At 46.3% G+C, this 20,188-nt stretch overlaps 6 non-coding genes and 2 pseudogenes across 6 annotated transcripts; all 8 read left to right on the top strand.

Annotated features, from left to right (window-relative positions):
* Positions 1 to 1,650: 1,650 nt before the first annotated feature.
* LOC130328240 (U2 spliceosomal RNA) lies at positions 1,651 to 1,841 on the top strand. Its single transcript, XR_008872288.1, has one exon. It is a non-coding gene; the product is annotated as a U2 spliceosomal RNA (small nuclear RNA).
* A 2,087-nt stretch (positions 1,842 to 3,928) lies between these two features.
* Positions 3,929 to 4,146, top strand: LOC130328253 (U2 spliceosomal RNA; annotated as a pseudogene).
* Positions 4,147 to 9,537: 5,391 nt separating this feature from the next.
* Positions 9,538 to 9,721, top strand: LOC130328225 (U2 spliceosomal RNA). The gene has a single exon (XR_008872279.1). It is a non-coding gene; the product is annotated as a U2 spliceosomal RNA (small nuclear RNA).
* Positions 9,722 to 11,821: 2,100 nt separating this feature from the next.
* On the top strand, positions 11,822 to 12,012 carry LOC130328228 (U2 spliceosomal RNA). Its single transcript, XR_008872281.1, has one exon. It is a non-coding gene; the product is annotated as a U2 spliceosomal RNA (small nuclear RNA).
* A 2,087-nt stretch (positions 12,013 to 14,099) lies between these two features.
* LOC130328246 (U2 spliceosomal RNA) lies at positions 14,100 to 14,259 on the top strand (annotated as a pseudogene).
* Positions 14,260 to 14,952: 693 nt separating this feature from the next.
* On the top strand, positions 14,953 to 15,142 carry LOC130328237 (U2 spliceosomal RNA). The gene has a single exon (XR_008872287.1). It is a non-coding gene; the product is annotated as a U2 spliceosomal RNA (small nuclear RNA).
* A 2,077-nt stretch (positions 15,143 to 17,219) lies between these two features.
* LOC130328216 (U2 spliceosomal RNA) lies at positions 17,220 to 17,410 on the top strand. The gene has a single exon (XR_008872274.1). It is a non-coding gene; the product is annotated as a U2 spliceosomal RNA (small nuclear RNA).
* Positions 17,411 to 19,498: 2,088 nt separating this feature from the next.
* Positions 19,499 to 19,689, top strand: LOC130328204 (U2 spliceosomal RNA). Its single transcript, XR_008872263.1, has one exon. It is a non-coding gene; the product is annotated as a U2 spliceosomal RNA (small nuclear RNA).
* The last annotated feature ends 499 nt before the right edge of the window (positions 19,690 to 20,188 follow it).

Here is a 20,188-nt window from a genome sequence, read left to right as displayed (position 1 = left end):
ACTAACTATGTAACTATGTAACATAACATGGGGGGGGGGGTCTCCTGGCTGTTCACACAGGTGTGTCATTGCTGTACATTGACCATACATTGCTTCTGTGGTATTGCAAAGGCAAAGACAAATGCTTCCAGCCATCCATTGCACTAATGGATTGGTCATCAGCTGGCTGTCTATGTCCCGCATCAATATAGACCAAAGTACAGAGGGTTAGGCTATGCTATTGTGCACCTACCTGATGCATCAGAAGGTGCGAGGCCCTTGCTAAATTCTGTGCACAGACTTTGAGATCTATGCTTTAGACTGTATCTAAACCTGCTCCAACATGGACTGACATTCTGGCCTACTTTCAGCCGATGCGACTTGTCTGTCGCTGAACAGTCGCTTTTTATGTATTCAGCACCTATGTATAATGTTGTAAAAATGCTCTAGAAGCTAAAGTCGCAGAAATGTCACACATATTTGGCCTGCAACTTTCTGTGCGACAAATTCAGACAGGAAAAATCAGTATAAATCCTTAGAAAATTATCCCCCAGTGTCTCCATCTGCTGGCGGTATTGAATAAGCATTGCTGCACTGATGGGGTATGCATTAGACGAAAAAAAAGAAGAAAAAGAAGAATAATACGCCCAGAAAAGAGGCGAAAAGGAGAAAAACGTAAAAAAACGTGAAAAAAAAGTAAGAGGAAGAGAAGGGAAAAAAAGGTGGAAATGGGTTTAAAAGTGATTTCGGCGGAGAAATATATATATATATATATATATATATATATATATATATATATGCGCACACACACACATAGATATAAACGTATTCTCCGTTGAGATATTGCAGCCGCTGCTGTGTCCAGGCCCAGGAGCCTTAGCACTGTGCTGTGATGTCACTCAATACCACTGACATCACTAGGTGTAAACAACATCTCTCCTTTGCTGTGTATGTGACTATGGAGCTGTTTGGTGATGTCGTCTATTACGGCCTTCATAGAAGCAACAGGAGATTGTTGCATCCATCTTGAACCCTCAGAACTACAGTGCTATGATGTCACTCACTTCCACAGGCCTTGCAGAGTGTAAACAACAACAACCCAGCTTTGTTGTGTATGTAACCAAAGGGATTTGTGATGTCACCTAGAACCTTCACAGCAGCGACAGCTTTATGAGGAGCATCAGCACTGCTCTGCCTGAGCAGAACCATCACCGCCATAGGTTGTCAAATAACCCGGATTTAACCCACACAGGTAAGTCCAATGGGGTGCAGGCATGTCCTCTATGCTTACAGCTTCCCGTGGGTGTTGGTTTGATACCGTTTGGGGACAGCCAAGGAGGCATCTGCAGGCAACAAAGGTAGGTGTGTGCTTGTGTGTGTGTTTCCTATGCAGATCCTAAGCCCAGTGTCACATGCAAGTAGGAGGAGTAAGAAGGGTTCCTGGCAAATCCGGGTTATGGATTGCATTTAAAAAGGCCCCGTGGGAGTGCAATGGGCCCCTGTCTTGCTGCTTAGCAATAATGGTATGGGTTTAGGTTCTGCTGTGTGTACTGGTGGTTGACTGCCCCCCAGCCCAGAGTGTGCATGGAAAATTGTCTGGCAGCCTCCCTGACAGCAAGCAGTGATAGTGCCCATGAAGGGGACCTTGTTGGGCCCGCCCCTTTCACGGTTATCGCTTCTCGGCCTTTTGGCTAAGATCAAGTGTAGTATCTGTTCTTATCAGTTTAATATCTGATACGTCCCCTATCTGGGGACCATATATTAAATGGATTTTTGAGAACGGGGGCCGATTTCGAAGCTTGCTTCCGTCGCCCTATGCATTGACCCGATATGGCAGTATCTTCGGGTACAGTGCACCACCCCCTTACAGGGTTAAAAAGAAAGATTCCTACTTTCATTGCTACCTGCTTGCTGGCTAGCCAGCTAGCCAGCCCTGTGGGCCTTGCTGCTGCTGCAGCCAAAAAACAAAAGGTGGTGCTGCTGCTGCTTCTGCTGCTTCTGCTTCTGCTTGTGTCTGGCCCCTGTTGGAGCGTCCAGGCACAGGACTTCTGCTGCTGCTGACTAAATGGCCTCCTTAATTGGATCATTTGAGTAGCCAGCACACCTGTGCAGGTAGGGCATGACATGATAGGCAGCTGCCTTGATAGCGGGTGGGTGCTGAATGTTCCTAATTGACAAAATAAGATTAATGCTTATGAAGAAATATAAAATCTCATCCCTTCCCCAATATCGCGCCACACCCCTACCCCTTAATTCCCTGGTTGAACGTGATGGACATATGTCTTTTTTCGACCGTACTAACTATGTAACTATGTAACATAACATGGGGGGGGGGGGTCTCCTGGCTGTTCACACAGGTGTGTCATTGCTGTACATTGACCATGCATTGCTTCTGTGGTATTGCAAAGGCAAAGACAAATGCTTCCAGCCATCCATTGCACTAATGGATTGGTCATCAGCTGGCTGTCTATGTCCCGCATCAATATAGACCAAAGTACAGAGGGTTAGGCTATGCTATTGTGCACCTACCTGATGCATCAGAAGGTGCGAGGCCCTTGCTAAATTCTGTGCACAGACTTTGAGATCTATGCTTTAGACTGTATCTAAACCTGCTCCAACATGGACTGACATTCTGGCCTACTTTCAGCCGATGCGACTTGTCTGTCGCTGAACAGTCGCTTTTTATGTATTCAGCACCTATGTATAATGTTGTAAAAATGCTCTAGAAGCTAAAGTCGCAGAAATGTCACACATATTTGGCCTGCAACTTTCTGTGCGACAAATTCAGACAGGAAAAATCAGTATAAATCCTTAGAAAATTATCCCCCAGTGTCTCCATCTGCTGGCGGTATTGAATAAGCATTGCTGCACTGATGGGGTATGCATTAGACGAAAAAAAAGAAGAAAAAGAAGAATAATACGCCCAGAAAAGAGGCGAAAAGGAGAAAAACGTAAAAAAACGTGAAAAAAAAGTAAGAGGAAGAGAAGGGAAAAAAAGGTGGAAATGGGTTTAAAAGTGATTTCGGCGGAGAAATATATATATATATATATATATATATATATATATATATATATATGCGCACACACACACATAGATATAAACGTATTCTCCGTTGAGATATTGCAGCCGCTGCTGTGTCCAGGCCCAGGAGCCTTAGCACTGTGCTGTGATGTCACTCAATACCACTGACATCACTAGGTGTAAACAACATCTCTCCTTTGCTGTGTATGTGACTATGGAGCTGTTTGGTGATGTCGTCTATTACGGCCTTCATAGAAGCAACAGGAGATTGTTGCATCCATCTTGAACCCTCAGAACTACAGTGCTGTGATGTCACTCACTTCCACAGGCCTTGCAGAGTGTAAACAACAACAACCCAGCTTTGTTGTGTATGTAACCAAAGGGATTTGTGATGTCACCTAGAACCTTCACAGCAGCGACAGCTTTATGAGGAGCATCAGCACTGCTCTGCCTGAGCAGAACCATCACCGCCATAGGTTGTCAAATAACCCGGATTTAACCCACACAGGTAAGTCCAATGGGGTGCAGGCATGTCCTCTATGCTTACAGCTTCCCGTGGGTGTTGGTTTGATACCGTTTGGGGACAGCCAAGGAGGCATCTGCAGGCAACAAAGGTAGGTGTGTGCTTGTGTGTGTGTTTCCTATGCAGATCCTAAGCCCAGTGTCACATGCAAGTAGGAGGAGTAAGAAGGGTTCCTGGCAAATCCGGGTTATGGATTGCATTTAAAAAGGCCCCGTGGGAGTGCAATGGGCCCCTGTCTTGCTGCTTAGCAATAATGGTATGGGTTTAGGTTCTGCTGTGTGTACTGGTGGTTGACTGCCCCCCAGCCCAGAGTGTGCATGGAAAATTGTCTGGCAGCCTCCCTGACAGCAAGCAGTGATAGTGCCCATGAAGGGGACCTTGTTGGGCCCGCCCCTTTCACGGTTATCGCTTCTCGGCCTTTTGGCTAAGATCAAGTGTAGTATCTGCATTTGGTCTGGTCGGAAGGTGTCTGTGGTACCCCGCTTCTCGGCCTTGGGGGATTGTCTCTCCTTACGGAGGGACTTCACCCCCTTGCTGCTATTGGGGAGCGGGCTTAGTCCACAGACAACGGGTTGCGATCCCCCTGTCTCTGGGACCTTGTGTCTCAGAAGGCATTTTCAGTACGTTGAGCGTTACCTGTAGCTTCGGAAGCACCTAGGGTACCCCCGACCTCTGCCTTGGGTAAGGGTTCCGCTTTTATAGCGGGATTCCGAGCCCCTGCTGCTATTGGGGAAGGGGCTTAGTCCCTGGGTGTGGAAGATGCCGTTCTCCTGGGCTTTCCCCTCTGGGGAAATGTCGATGCGAAATACCATCCGCATAGAGGTGTCGGAGAGCCATCGTCAGTTGAAGAACCTCCGCTTCATTGCGGAGGTGATTCTTCTTGACTACTTCCGCCTCAATAGGGAGGACATCCTGTGTCTAAATGACCAGGAAAGCCGTGGCCTGTATACCGTCACCTTCACGGCCACGGCGTGTTGCGATAACATCTATGCAACCTTGTCTGGTGCGGACCAGAGGGACGATCGACTCGACGGTCTTTCGTTCCAGTTCCTCTATGGTGAGGAACATATACCGTTGGTGGTGGCTATGCACAGCCCTCATGTGACCACGGAGGATATAGCCACTTTTCTTCGACGATACTGCGAAGAGGTGCGATTCGCAAACAAAATCTTGAACTCCGTGCGGTTCTGGAACGGCAAGAGGAAGTTCTGGGTCAAGCTCCGTAAGGATCCCGGTGGTATTGGGGGTCTTTGCCATCCGCCCCCAAATTTTGCCATCGGGAGAGTTCGGGGCTTCCTGTTCTATCCTCAAATGCCTATGTATTGCCGAAATTGCTTGAGGTTTGGCCACACCCAGGAGACCTGCGGCGCGGAGCGTGTGATTCGCTGCAATAGGTGTGGCCAAGAAGGTCACATAGCCTCAAGATGTAGCCATACGATAAGGTGCAACCTCTGCGGAGAGGAAAATCACGATTTTAATTCCTGTCCCCATAAAGCAAAAACTACGATGGGTGGGTCAAGGCTGGGCCCACCCAAAGAGGGGACAGGACAAAAGACGTCCTTTTTTAAGATGCCCAAACCCCAGATGGCAGGTACTGATGGGTCCAGGCCCAAGACCTCTGGTGCTCCATCGGGGGGCCCACCGGTGGTAGTGCTAGGGGGAGGCCATGGGGATTCCACGAAGCCCGGGCGGGTGATCGAGTTTACTGCCCGGGAAATTGAAAGACGTCGATCGACTTCCTACCTGGCTCAAGAGCCCGCCAAAACTTCTGAAGGGGGCTCACCTGTGGCGGGTGGCAGCCGACGGGCCTCGGTGGGGGCAGAGGTGGACCCAAAATTGCAGCATAAGCCAGGTACTGGCTTGGCCCAGGGTCGCCCTGCTCCGGACGAAGAGGCCCCGGTGAAAGCCCGCCGGAAGGGGAGCCAGGTGGCCAGGTCTGAGCCCGGTCCTGTTACTCCGCCTATACAGGACAGGGCCAAGAAGACAAGTGGCGCCAAACCAGGGTTTGCTGCCCCGCCAGCAGTGGACCCGGTGGGTAAAACTGGCCATCGTCGATCGATGGGGAAGTTGGAGCAACAGTCCTCAGCAACGCTTGCTGGGGAACAAGCGATGAAAACTTCCCAAGGTAGCGGCAAAGGTTCCGGAAAAGAGGCCTCAGAGGCCCCTGTGCAGCAGTTCCAGTCGTCAAAAGATGAAAGAAGACGCAGATCCATCAGCCGGGGGCCAGAGATTACATCGAGTGAGAGCAACACAGAGGATATGGACAGCAGTGTGACATTTAAAAGACAAAGAGAAGAAGAAGAGGAAGACATTCAAAGGAAAGCGGCGTGCCGTAGTTCGGACGAGAGCGAGCTCAGGGTCGGGGCATCATCGATCTCAAGCTCCGACCCTCAGAACATCAAGGAGCTGATGACCCCGCAGGCGGGGGATGACGGTACGCAGCTTATTATTGACTTTGATTCTCCAAGCACGGACTCTCCATAAACTATGCCTATCCCTGTAAAAATTGCCTCACTCAATGTGAGGTCCTTAAAGAGCCCTGATCGCAGGGCTGCTTTATTTTCTTATCTAGAGACATGTGACTTTGACCTTTGCCTGCTACAAGAATGTGGAATCCCTAGTAAAATGGACTATAAAGACTTAAAAGAAGACTGGAAGCTGGGCCCATCCATATGGTCCGGTGCAAATGACTGTCGTTCTGTGGGTGTTGGGCTGCTCTGCCGAGGCCAGTCCTTTTCTATTCATACAGTAACTGAGATTGTGCCTGGCAGAGCTCTTTTAATTCATCTATATTTTAATGGACTTTTAATTCGTGTTTTAAATGTGTATGCCCCTCCTGATAAACAGGAGCGGGCAGAACTATTTGAAATTTTACCACTGTTTTGTGTTGGGTCTTCCCCCCTGCTGGTGGGAGGTGATTTTAACTGCATACGTGATGGGGAACACCGGCAGGGTGGGGATATTAATCGTAAAGACCGCACTTCTTACCTGCTTAAAAATTTTATTGATGATTTTAATTTGAAAGATTGCTGGAAGGATCTCTTGCCGGAGGACCCGGGCGCCACATGGTCCAATGGAAGAGTGAGCTCCAGAATCGATTTTATTTTTTCCTCTAGAGCTTTTAAACCCCTGAAATGCACGCTCGAGCAGAATATCTTCTCTGATCATAAGCTCCTCTTGGTGGGCCTGGAGCTAGAGGGGGAGCAAAAAGCAAAAAGGGGCCTCTGGAGATTAAACACCACACTCCTAGAGGACCCTGAGATAAAAGAGGAGTTTGTGCGGACCTACCAATGCTGGCAATCACAAAGAAAACCCCACGAGCCTATGCTGCACTGGTGGGAGGGCACCAAATCTAAAATCAGATTTTTTTTTATCAAAGCAGGTAAGAAGAAGGCAAAAATGGAAAAACAGTGGTTTTATGTTCTTAACATGCGTTTAAATGTACTTTTTAAATTGAAAGAAGCTGGTATGGATGTAGAAAATGATATTTTAAACCTTAAAACTGAAATAAAACATGCCATAGAAAAGAAAGGGAAACAAATCATTTTTAACTCACATGTGCAGCACCTGGAGGAGGGCGAGAAATGTTCCCGTTTCTTTTTTAAAAAAGTGATGAATAGGAGGGATATCATCCAAAACCTTGAGGGTGAATCCACTCCAAAAGGCATGTTAGATGCAGTTTTTAACTTCTACCAGCTTCTTTTTAATAAGAAAGATCTTAATCCATCCTTTTTAGAACATGTTCTTAATTCCCTTGATTTTAAGCTAGATGTTTTAGACCAGGAGGTTTTATCCCGTGATCTTAACTTAGATGAACTTTTATTTGTTTTTAAAAGTTTTTCTAGTGGGAAGGCCCCTGGGGAAGATGGTTTACCCATCGAATTTTATTTAGCTTTTTGGGATATTTTAAAGGATGATATGGTTTTATTGTATAAAGAAACTTTTATTGTTAATGAACTTCCCCCTTCCTGGAGGAGGGGGATTGTATCATTACTTTTTAAAAAGGGTGAAAAGGATATGCTAAAAAATTGGCGCCCCATCACACTTTTAAATGTCGATTATAAAGTTTTAGCCAAGTTATTAGCTGTCCGTTTTAAACCTTTTATTCATAAATTAATTCACCCAAATCAGGTTTGTGGGGTACCTGGAAGGTCTATAGCTGAATCCCTAAATATTTTAAGAGATGTTTTATGGTATTTTAAGGATAGAAATCAAACTGTAGCAATTTTATCCTTAGACTTTGAAAAAGCCTTTGATAGGGTCTCCCATGAATACCTGTTTTTAGTTCTTAAAAAGATGGCAGTGCCTGAAATGATTTTAAGCCGAATCATGCTTTTATACCGATCCTGTTTTAGTCAAGTCTCTGTTAATGGCTTTTTAACCAGCGGTGTTCCTCTTTTATCAGGTGTCAAACAGGGCTGCCCCCTGTCCCCACTCCTTTTTATTTGCGCAATCGAACCACTGATGGCCCTCCTCAGAAAAGACCGGGTAGTAAGAGGCGTACCGATACCTGGTGGAGGAGGGACCCATCTAAAGGTGTTGGGGTACATGGATGATGTCACCATACTGTGCCCGGACTCTCCATCCATGAGGGGGGCATTGAGGAACACCAGCTATTTCTGCGAGGTCTCTGGTTTTAAGCTAAACACAGATAAATGTGACTGTTTTTATATTGGCTCCTGGGATTCATCCATCACCCCAGGAGTTACAATGCAACAGGATCAAATTAAAGTTTTAGGTATTGTTTTTAACCAGGTCAATGATGGGAGCCCTAACTGGGATTCAGCTATAGCTAAGATGGAGAAGAAGATTTTAATGTGGAATCTTAGAAACCTTACCATGGAGGGGAAGATTTTAATAATAAAGATGGTTTTACTCCCTATTATGCTATACATTGCCATGGTATTTCCTCCATCTATTTTATACATTAAAAAAGTAACTAGAATTGTTTTTACTTTTTTATGGGGTTCAAAAATGGAGAAATTAAAGCGTGATTTTATGTACAAAAGTAAAGATAATGGCGGGAAAGATGTTCCTAACCTTTTTACTTTCTTTTACATAAAGTATTTCTGTTTCTGTTTTAAAATTATTAAATCCGATGGCATTTTTAGCTGCTTTTTAAGGTACGCTGCGGGCATGGTTTTTAAAAGATGGTTGCGCATCCCTCTGAACGCTCCGGTGCTTCTGTGTCCCCCAAAACATTATGTGGTGTTGGAAAAGACAGTCAGGCTCCTAGGTCTCCAAGATTTGGAGCCTGACATACTGGGGGACCAGAGAAAGGTATCAAAGGTCCTCAGGCGGAGTGAGGTTACCCTGGCAGTGTCCAATTTCACACAGGCAAGATCCAAAAAGGTATGGCGGAACGTGTACGGGAAGTTTCTGGCGAATGTACACAGGGATCTTGCCTGGGCAATCGTCCACCAGTGCCTCCCTACTCGTGAGTTCCAGCACAGGCGAGGACTGGTGGCGAGAGCCAAGTGCCCGAGAGATGGCTGCGGAGTGGACGAAACGGTGCTGCACATATTTTGGAACTGCCCTTTTGCACGGGAGCTTTGGAGGAAGGTAGGCCCACTTTTGAAGTGGGCCTGCGGCCTAAAAGATTTTAATCACGAATGTGTCTTTTACGGTCTTTTTAACTGCCCCAATTTTAAACAGCAGATGATCTGCTGGATGATTATTAATTGTTTTAAAAATGCCATCTGGAAAGTTAGGAACATCTTACTTTTTAAACATGATTTTATTGATGTTAAAAACTGTATAAAGCTGGCCCTGAGTGAGATGTACATCTATTACCTAAGAGACAAGAAACAGTTGGGGGCCAGCGAGGCAGCATCCATGTGGTGTCTGCCTCTATGGAACGAAATAACAATATAATCAGTTTTTATGACATTTGTATAATGTTTTATCCTGCCATTTTTATTTTTTCTCCTTTTATTACTGGTTTTATTATTTGTATTTTAAAACTTTTGTGAACCTTTTATTATTTTGCATTTTAAATTTTGTATGGTTTCTGATTTATTCAATAAAATTTTGTTGAAACCTTATCTGTTCTTATCAGTTTAATATCTGATACGTCCCCTATCTGGGGACCATATATTAAATGGATTTTTGAGAACGGGGGCCGATTTCGAAGCTTGCTTCCGTCGCCCTATGCATTGACCCGATATGGCAGTATCTTCGGGTACAGTGCACCACCCCCTTACAGGGTTAAAAAGAAAGATTCCTACTTTCATTGCTACCTGCTTGCTGGCTAGCCAGCTAGCCAGCCCTGTGGGCCTTGCTGCTGCTGCAGCCAAAAAACAAAAGGTGGTGCTGCTGCTGCTTCTGCTGCTTCTGCTGCTTCTGCTTCTGCTTGTGTCTGGCCCCTGTTGGAGCGTCCAGGCACAGGACTTCTGCTGCTGCTGACTAAATGGCCTCCTTAATTGGATCATTTGAGTAGCCAGCACACCTGTGCAGGTAGGGCATGACATGATAGGCAGCTGCCTTGATAGCGGGTGGGTGCTGAATGTTCCTAATTGACAAAATAAGATTAATGCTTATGAAGAAATATAAAATCTCATCCCTTCCCCAATATCGCGCCACACCCCTACCCCTTAATTCCCTGGTTGAACGTGATGGACATATGTCTTTTTTCGACCGTACTAACTATGTAACTATGTAACATAACATGGGGGGGGGGGGGTCTCCTGGCTGTTCACACAGGTGTGTCATTGCTGTACATTGACCATGCATTGCTTCTGTGGTATTGCAAAGGCAAAGACAAATGCTTCCAGCCATCCATTGCACTAATGGATTGGTCATCAGCTGGCTGTCTATGTCCCGCATCAATATAGACCAAAGTACAGAGGGTTAGGCTATGCTATTGTGCACCTACCTGATGCATCAGAAGGTGCGAGGCCCTTGCTAAATTCTGTGCACAGACTTTGAGATCTATGCTTTAGACTGTATCTAAACCTGCTCCAACATGGACTGACATTCTGGCCTACTTTCAGCCGATGCGACTTGTCTGTCGCTGAACAGTCGCTTTTTATGTATTCAGCACCTATGTATAATGTTGTAAAAATGCTCTAGAAGCTAAAGGTCGCAGAAATGTCACACATATTTGGCCTGCAACTTTCTGTGCGACAAATTCAGACAGGAAAAATCAGTATAAATCCTTAGAAAATTATCCCCCAGTGTCTCCATCTGCTGGCGGTATTGAATAAGCATTGCTGCACTGATGGGGTATGCATTAGACGAAAAAAAAGAAGAAAAAGAAGAATAATACGCCCAGAAAAGAGGCGAAAAGGAGAAAAACGTAAAAAAACGTGAAAAAAAAGTAAGAGGAAGAGAAGGGAAAAAAAGGTGGAAATGGGTTTAAAAGTGATTTCGGCGGAGAAATATATATATATATATATATATATATATATATATATATATATATATGCGCACACACACACATAGATATAAACGTATTCTCCGTTGAGATATTGCAGCCGCTGCTGTGTCCAGGCCCAGGAGCCTTAGCACTGTGCTGTGATGTCACTCAATACCACTGACATCACTAGGTGTAAACAACATCTCTCCTTTGCTGTGTATGTGACTATGGAGCTGTTTGGTGATGTCGTCTATTACGGCCTTCATAGAAGCAACAGGAGATTGTTGCATCCATCTTGAACCCTCAGAACTACAGTGCTATGATGTCACTCACTTCCACAGGCCTTGCAGAGTGTAAACAACAACAACCCAGCTTTGTTGTGTATGTAACCAAAGGGATTTGTGATGTCACCTAGAACCTTCACAGCAGCGACAGCTTTATGAGGAGCATCAGCACTGCTCTGCCTGAGCAGAACCATCACCGCCATAGGTTGTCAAATAACCCGGATTTAACCCACACAGGTAAGTCCAATGGGGTGCAGGCATGTCCTCTATGCTTACAGCTTCCCGTGGGTGTTGGTTTGATACCGTTTGGGGACAGCCAAGGAGGCATCTGCAGGCAACAAAGGTAGGTGTGTGCTTGTGTGTGTGTTTCCTATGCAGATCCTAAGCCCAGTGTCACATGCAAGTAGGAGGAGTAAGAAGGGTTCCTGGCAAATCCGGGTTATGGATTGCATTTAAAAAGGCCCCGTGGGAGTGCAATGGGCCCCTGTCTTGCTGCTTAGCAATAATGGTATGGGTTTAGGTTCTGCTGTGTGTACTGGTGGTTGACTGCCCCCCAGCCCAGAGTGTGCATGGAAAATTGTCTGGCAGCCTCCCTGACAGCAAGCAGTGATAGTGCCCATGAAGGGGACCTTGTTGGGCCCGCCCCTTTCACGGTTATCGCTTCTCGGCCTTTTGGCTAAGATCAAGTGTAGTATCTGTTCTTATCAGTTTAATATCTGATACGTCCCCTATCTGGGGACCATATATTAAATGGATTTTTGAGAACGGGGGCCGATTTCGAAGCTTGCTTCCGTCGCCCTATGCATTGACCCGATATGGCAGTATCTTCGGGTACAGTGCACCACCCCCTTACAGGGTTAAAAAGAAAGATTCCTACTTTCATTGCTACCTGCTTGCTGGCTAGCCAGCTAGCCAGCCCTGTGGGCCTTGCTGCTGCTGCAGCCAAAAAACAAAAGGTGGTGCTGCTGCTGCTTCTGCTGCTTCTGCTTCTGCTTGTGTCTGGCCCCTGTTGGAGCGTCCAGGCACAGGACTTCTGCTGCTGCTGACTAAATGGCCTCCTTAATTGGATCATTTGAGTAGCCAGCACACCTGTGCAGGTAGGGCATGACATGATAGGCAGCTGCCTTGATAGCGGGTGGGTGCTGAATGTTCCTAATTGACAAAATAAGATTAATGCTTATGAAGAAATATAAAATCTCATCCCTTCCCCAATATCGCGCCACACCCCTACCCCTTAATTCCCTGGTTGAACGTGATGGACATATGTCTTTTTTCGACCGTACTAACTATGTAACTATGTAACATAACATGGGGGGGGGGGGTCTCCTGGCTGTTCACACAGGTGTGTCATTGCTGTACATTGACCATGCATTGCTTCTGTGGTATTGCAAAGGCAAAGACAAATGCTTCCAGCCATCCATTGCACTAATGGATTGGTCATCAGCTGGCTGTCTATGTCCCGCATCAATATAGACCAAAGTACAGAGGGTTAGGCTATGCTATTGTGCACCTACCTGATGCATCAGAAGGTGCGAGGCCCTTGCTAAATTCTGTGCACAGACTTTGAGATCTATGCTTTAGACTGTATCTAAACCTGCTCCAACATGGACTGACATTCTGGCCTACTTTCAGCCGATGCGACTTGTCTGTCGCTGAACAGTCGCTTTTTATGTATTCAGCACCTATGTATAATGTTGTAAAAATGCTCTAGAAGCTAAAGTCGCAGAAATGTCACACATATTTGGCCTGCAACTTTCTGTGCGACAAATTCAGACAGGAAAAATCAGTATAAATCCTTAGAAAATTATCCCCCAGTGTCTCCATCTGCTGGCGGTATTGAATAAGCATTGCTGCACTGATGGGGTATGCATTAGACGAAAAAAAAGAAGAAAAAGAAGAATAATACGCCCAGAAAAGAGGCGAAAAGGAGAAAAACGTAAAAAAACGTGAAAAAAAGTAAGAGGAAGAGAAGGGAAAAAAAGGTGGAAATGGGTTTAAAAGTGATTTCGGCGGAGAATATATATATATATATATATATATATATATATATATATATATATATGCGCACACACACACATAGATATAAACGTATTCTCCGTTGAGATATTGCAGCCGCTGCTGTGTCCAGGCCCAGGAGCCTTAGCACTGTGCTGTGATGTCACTCAATACCACTGACATCACTAGGTGTAAACAACATCTCTCCTTTGCTGTGTATGTGACTATGGAGCTGTTTGGTGATGTCGTCTATTACGGCCTTCATAGAAGCAACAGGAGATTGTTGCATCCATCTTGAACCCTCAGAACTACAGTGCTATGATGTCACTCACTTCCACAGGCCTTGCAGAGTGTAAACAACAACAACCCAGCTTTGTTGTGTATGTAACCAAAGGGATTTGTGATGTCACCTAGAACCTTCACAGCAGCGACAGCTTTATGAGGAGCATCAGCACTGCTCTGCCTGAGCAGAACCATCACCGCCATAGGTTGTCAAATAACCCGGATTTAACCCACACAGGTAAGTCCAATGGGGTGCAGGCATGTCCTCTATGCTTACAGCTTCCCGTGGGTGTTGGTTTGATACCGTTTGGGGACAGCCAAGGAGGCATCTGCAGGCAACAAAGGTAGGTGTGTGCTTGTGTGTGTGTTTCCTATGCAGATCCTAAGCCCAGTGTCACATGCAAGTAGGAGGAGTAAGAAGGGTTCCTGGCAAATCCGGGTTATGGATTGCATTTAAAAAGGCCCCGTGGGAGTGCAATGGGCCCCTGTCTTGCTGCTTAGCAATAATGGTATGGGTTTAGGTTCTGCTGTGTGTACTGGTGGTTGACTGCCCCCCAGCCCAGAGTGTGCATGGAAAATTGTCTGGCAGCCTCCCTGACAGCAAGCAGTGATAGTGCCCATGAAGGGGACCTTGTTGGGCCCGCCCCTTTCACGGTTATCGCTTCTCGGCCTTTTGGCTAAGATCAAGTGTAGTATCTGTTCTTATCAGTTTTCATGCTGGTGGGGATGGGTGCTGCATGGAGGATGCAGGTGTACCAGGGCTTTCCGGGGTTGGTTCTGAGGAATCAGCTCGACGGCTGCCCCGATGTGACCTGTTCCCTCCGGGTCTCGCCATGAGGCTGAGAGGGTCTAGAGCCGAGGTACTTTTGTGCCTCGGGGAGTGGTGACCCCGAGGTGCCGAAACTCACTGGGAGAATAGGCTCACTGAGTTGAAGCACGGGCACCATAATCTCTTCACCTTGTGGCACTCACCTCTTGATTCCCGGCCTTCTGGCTAGGATCAGAGAAATTTTTATAGATCCGGCCGGATGTCCGGGCAGTATATCTGCACACATTCACTTATTTATTTCTTTTTTGTCTCACTGTGTCACTTTTTGCGTGTTGTGTGTTCACAGGATTGGTCAGGATGCGGTAGCCCTTCTGGGTGTCCCTCCTGGCGGTCTAGGGGAGGTGTGTGTGGCCATTAGGTTCCGCACCTCCCTGCAAACACCCCGGGTACTCCTGCTTTGGCAGGGTACCTACCGTAATCGGCTCTGCGGGCAGATACCTTGGCTAACGCCAAGGGGGATGCCGGGAGCATTTGTGGTCCCCTAGTAGCTTCGGCGAAAAGGGACATCGAACCTGGAACCTCGCAGGTACCTTTTGGTCCGGAGGTGAAGGGTAAGGTTTGTTGGGGGGCCTCTCTCCTATCGGAGAAGGGCTTGCGATAGACCGCATCCTTTGTGCACTTTTTTTTAGTGTAACACGTTTGCACTTTTTCTTGCACTTTGGGTGAATCGAAAGCACGTTCCTCGGCTTTAAAAAAAAAAAAAAAAAAAAAAAAAAAATCTGTTCTTATCAGTTTAATATCTGATACGTCCCCTATCTGGGGACCATATATTAAATGGATTTTTGAGAACGGGGGCCGATTTCGAAGCTTGCTTCCGTCGCCCTATGCATTGACCCGATATGGCAGTATCTTCGGGTACAGTGCACCACCCCCTTACAGGGTTAAAAAGAAAGATTCCTACTTTCATTGCTACCTGCTTGCTGGCTAGCCAGCTAGCCAGCCCTGTGGGCCTTGCTGCTGCTGCAGCCAAAAAACAAAAGGTGGTGCTGCTGCTGCTTCTGCTGCTTCTGCTTCTGCTTGTGTCTGGCCCCTGTTGGAGCGTCCAGGCACAGGACTTCTGCTGCTGCTGACTAAATGGCCTCCTTAATTGGATCATTTGAGTAGCCAGCACACCTGTGCAGGTAGGGCATGACATGATAGGCAGCTGCCTTGATAGCGGGTGGGTGCTGAATGTTCCTAATTGACAAAATAAGATTAATGCTTATGAAGAAATATAAAATCTCATCCCTTCCCCAATATCGCGCCACACCCCTACCCCTTAATTCCCTGGTTGAACGTGATGGACATATGTCTTTTTTCGACCGTACTAACTATGTAACTATGTAACATAACATGGGGGGGGGGGGTCTCCTGGCTGTTCACACAGGTGTGTCATTGCTGTACATTGACCATGCATTGCTTCTGTGGTATTGCAAAGGCAAAGACAAATGCTTCCAGCCATCCATTGCACTAATGGATTGGTCATCAGCTGGCTGTCTATGTCCCGCATCAATATAGACCAAAGTACAGAGGGTTAGGCTATGCTATTGTGCACCTACCTGATGCATCAGAAGGTGCGAGGCCCTTGCTAAATTCTGTGCACAGACTTTGAGATCTATGCTTTAGACTGTATCTAAACCTGCTCCAACATGGACTGACATTCTGGCCTACTTTCAGCCGATGCGACTTGTCTGTCGCTGAACAGTCGCTTTTTATGTATTCAGCACCTATGTATAATGTTGTAAAAATGCTCTAGAAGCTAAAGTCGCAGAAATGTCACACATATTTGGCCTGCAACTTTCTGTGCGACAAATTCAGACAGGAAAAATCAGTATAAATCCTTAGAAAATTATCCCCCAGTGTCTCCATCTGCTGGCGGTATTGAATAAGCATTGCTGCACTGATGGGGTATGCATTAGACGAAAAAAAAGAAGAAAAAGAAGAATAATACGCCCAGAAAAGAGGCGAAAAGGAGAAAAACGTAAAAAAACGTGAAAAAAAAGTAAGAGGAAGAGAAGGGAAAAAAAGGTGGAAATGGGTTTAAAAGTGATTTCGGCGGAGAAATATATATATATATATATATATATATATATATATGCGCACACACACACATAGATATAAACGTATTCTCCGTTGAGATATTGCAGCCGCTGCTGTGTCCAGGCCCAGGAGCCTTAGCACTGTGCTGTGATGTCACTCAATACCACTGACATCACTAGGTGTAAACAACATCTCTCCTTTGCTGTGTATGTGACTATGGAGCTGTTTGGTGATGTCGTCTATTACGGCCTTCATAGAAGCAACAGGAGATTGTTGCATCCATCTTGAACCCTCAGAACTACAGTGCTATGATGTCACTCACTTCCACAGGCCTTGCAGAGTGTAAACAACAACAACCCAGCTTTGTTGTGTATGTAACCAAAGGGATTTGTGATGTCACCTAGAACCTTCACAGCAGCGACAGCTTTATGAGGAGCATCAGCACTGCTCTGCCTGAGCAGAACCATCACCGCCATAGGTTGTCAAATAACCCGGATTTAACCCACACAGGTAAGTCCAATGGGGTGCAGGCATGTCCTCTATGCTTACAGCTTCCCGTGGGTGTTGGTTTGATACCGTTTGGGGACAGCCAAGGAGGCATCTGCAGGCAACAAAGGTAGGTGTGTGCTTGTGTGTGTGTTTCCTATGCAGATCCTAAGCCCAGTGTCACATGCAAGTAGGAGGAGTAAGAAGGGTTCCTGGCAAATCCGGGTTATGGATTGCATTTAAAAAGGCCCCGTGGGAGTGCAATGGGCCCCTGTCTTGCTGCTTAGCAATAATGGTATGGGTTTAGGTTCTGCTGTGTGTACTGGTGGTTGACTGCCCCCCAGCCCAGAGTGTGCATGGAAAATTGTCTGGCAGCCTCCCTGACAGCAAGCAGTGATAGTGCCCATGAAGGGGACCTTGTTGGGCCCGCCCCTTTCACGGTTATCGCTTCTCGGCCTTTTGGCTAAGATCAAGTGTAGTATCTGTTCTTATCAGTTTAATATCTGATACGTCCCCTATCTGGGGACCATATATTAAATGGATTTTTGAGAACGGGGGCCGATTTCGAAGCTTGCTTCCGTCGCCCTATGCATTGACCCGATATGGCAGTATCTTCGGGTACAGTGCACCACCCCCTTACAGGGTTAAAAAGAAAGATTCCTACTTTCATTGCTACCTGCTTGCTGGCTAGCCAGCTAGCCAGCCCTGTGGGCCTTGCTGCTGCTGCAGCCAAAAAACAAAAGGTGGTGCTGCTGCTGCTTCTGCTGCTTCTGCTTCTGCTTGTGTCTGGCCCCTGTTGGAGCGTCCAGGCACAGGACTTCTGCTGCTGCTGACTAAATGGCCTCCTTAATTGGATCATTTGAGTAGCCAGCACACCTGTGCAGGTAGGGCATGACATGATAGGCAGCTGCCTTGATAGCGGGTGGGTGCTGAATGTTCCTAATTGACAAAATAAGATTAATGCTTATGAAGAAATATAAAATCTCATCCCTTCCCCAATATCGCGCCACACCCCTACCCCTTAATTCCCTGGTTGAACGTGATGGACATATGTCTTTTTTCGACCGTACTAACTATGTAACTATGTAACATAACATGGGGGGGGGGGTCTCCTGGCTGTTCACACAGGTGTGTCATTGCTGTACATTGACCATGCATTGCTTCTGTGGTATTGCAAAGGCAAAGACAAATGCTTCCAGCCATCCATTGCACTAATGGATTGGTCATCAGCTGGCTGTCTATGTCCCGCATCAATATAGACCAAAGTACAGAGGGTTAGGCTATGCTATTGTGCACCTACCTGATGCATCAGAAGGTGCGAGGCCCTTGCTAAATTCTGTGCACAGACTTTGAGATCTATGCTTTAGACTGTATCTAAACCTGCTCCAACATGGACTGACATTCTGGCCTACTTTCAGCCGATGCGACTTGTCTGTCGCTGAACAGTCGCTTTTTATGTATTCAGCACCTATGTATAATGTTGTAAAAATGCTCTAGAAGCTAAAGTCGCAGAAATGTCACACATATTTGGCCTGCAACTTTCTGTGCGACAAATTCAGACAGGAAAAATCAGTATAAATCCTTAGAAAATTATCCCCCAGTGTCTCCATCTGCTGGCGGTATTGAATAAGCATTGCTGCACTGATGGGGTATGCATTAGACGAAAAAAAAGAAGAAAAAGAAGAATAATACGCCCAGAAAAGAGGCGAAAAGGAGAAAAACGTAAAAAAACGTGAAAAAAAAGTAAGAGGAAGAGAAGGGAAAAAAAGGTGGAAATGGGTTTAAAAGTGATTTCGGCGGAGAAATATATATATATATATATATATATATATATATATATATATATATATGCGCACACACACACATAGATATAAACGTATTCTCCGTTGAGATATTGCAGCCGCTGCTGTGTCCAGGCCCAGGAGCCTTAGCACTGTGCTGTGATGTCACTCAATACCACTGACATCACTAGGTGTAAACAACATCTCTCCTTTGCTGTGTATGTGACTATGGAGCTGTTTGGTGATGTCGTCTATTACGGCCTTCATAGAAGCAACAGGAGATTGTTGCATCCATCTTGAACCCTCAGAACTACAGTGCTATGATGTCACTCACTTCCACAGGCCTTGCAGAGTGTAAACAACAACAACCCAGCTTTGTTGTGTATGTAACCAAAGGGATTTGTGATGTCACCTAGAACCTTCACAGCAGCGACAGCTTTATGAGGAGCATCAGCACTGCTCTGCCTGAGCAGAACCATCACCGCCATAGGTTGTCAAATAACCCGGATTTAACCCACACAGGTAAGTCCAATGGGGTGCAGGCATGTCCTCTATGCTTACAGCTTCCCGTGGGTGTTGGTTTGATACCGTTTGGGGACAGCCAAGGAGGCATCTGCAGGCAACAAAGGTAGGTGTGTGCTTGTGTGTGTGTTTCCTATGCAGATCCTAAGCCCAGTGTCACATGCAAGTAGGAGGAGTAAGAAGGGTTCCTGGCAAATCCGGGTTATGGATTGCATTTAAAAAGGCCCCGTGGGAGTGCAATGGGCCCCTGTCTTGCTGCTTAGCAATAATGGTATGGGTTTAGGTTCTGCTGTGTGTACTGGTGGTTGACTGCCCCCCAGCCCAGAGTGTGCATGGAAAATTGTCTGGCAGCCTCCCTGACAGCAAGCAGTGATAGTGCCCATGAAGGGGACCTTGTTGGGCCCGCCCCTTTCACGGTTATCGCTTCTCGGCCTTTTGGCTAAGATCAAGTGTAGTATCTGTTCTTATCAGTTTAATATCTGATACGTCCCCTATCTGGGGACCATATATTAAATGGATTTTTGAGAACGGGGGCCGATTTCGAAGCTTGCTTCCGTCGCCCTATGCATTGACCCGATATGGCAGTATCTTCGGGTACAGTGCACCACCCCCTTACAGGGTTAAAAAGAAAGATTCCTACTTTCATTGCTACCTGCTTGCTGGCTAGCCAGCTAGCCAGCCCTGTGGGCCTTGCTGCTGCTGCAGCCAAAAAACAAAAGGTGGTGCTGCTGCTGCTTCTGCTGCTTCTGCTTCTGCTTGTGTCTGGCCCCTGTTGGAGCGTCCAGGCACAGGACTTCTGCTGCTGCTGACTAAATGGCCTCCTTAATTGGATCATTTGAGTAGCCAGCACACCTGTGCAGGTAGGGCATGACATGATAGGCAGCTGCCTTGATAGCGGGTGGGTGCTGAATGTTCCTAATTGACAAAATAAGATTAATGCTTATGAAGAAATATAAAATCTCATCCCTTCCCCAATATCGCGCCACACCCCTACCCCTTAATTCCCTGGTTGAACGTGATGGACATATGTCTTTTTTCGACCGTACTAACTATGTAACTATGTAACATAACATGGGGGGGGGGGGTCTCCTGGCTGTTCACACAGGTGT

This window comes from Hyla sarda, unplaced genomic scaffold (genome assembly GCF_029499605.1).
Source record: "Hyla sarda isolate aHylSar1 unplaced genomic scaffold, aHylSar1.hap1 scaffold_305, whole genome shotgun sequence".
Classification (NCBI taxonomy): Eukaryota; Metazoa; Chordata; class Amphibia; order Anura; family Hylidae; genus Hyla; species Hyla sarda.
This window is presented reverse-complemented; position numbering and strand designations above follow the sequence as displayed.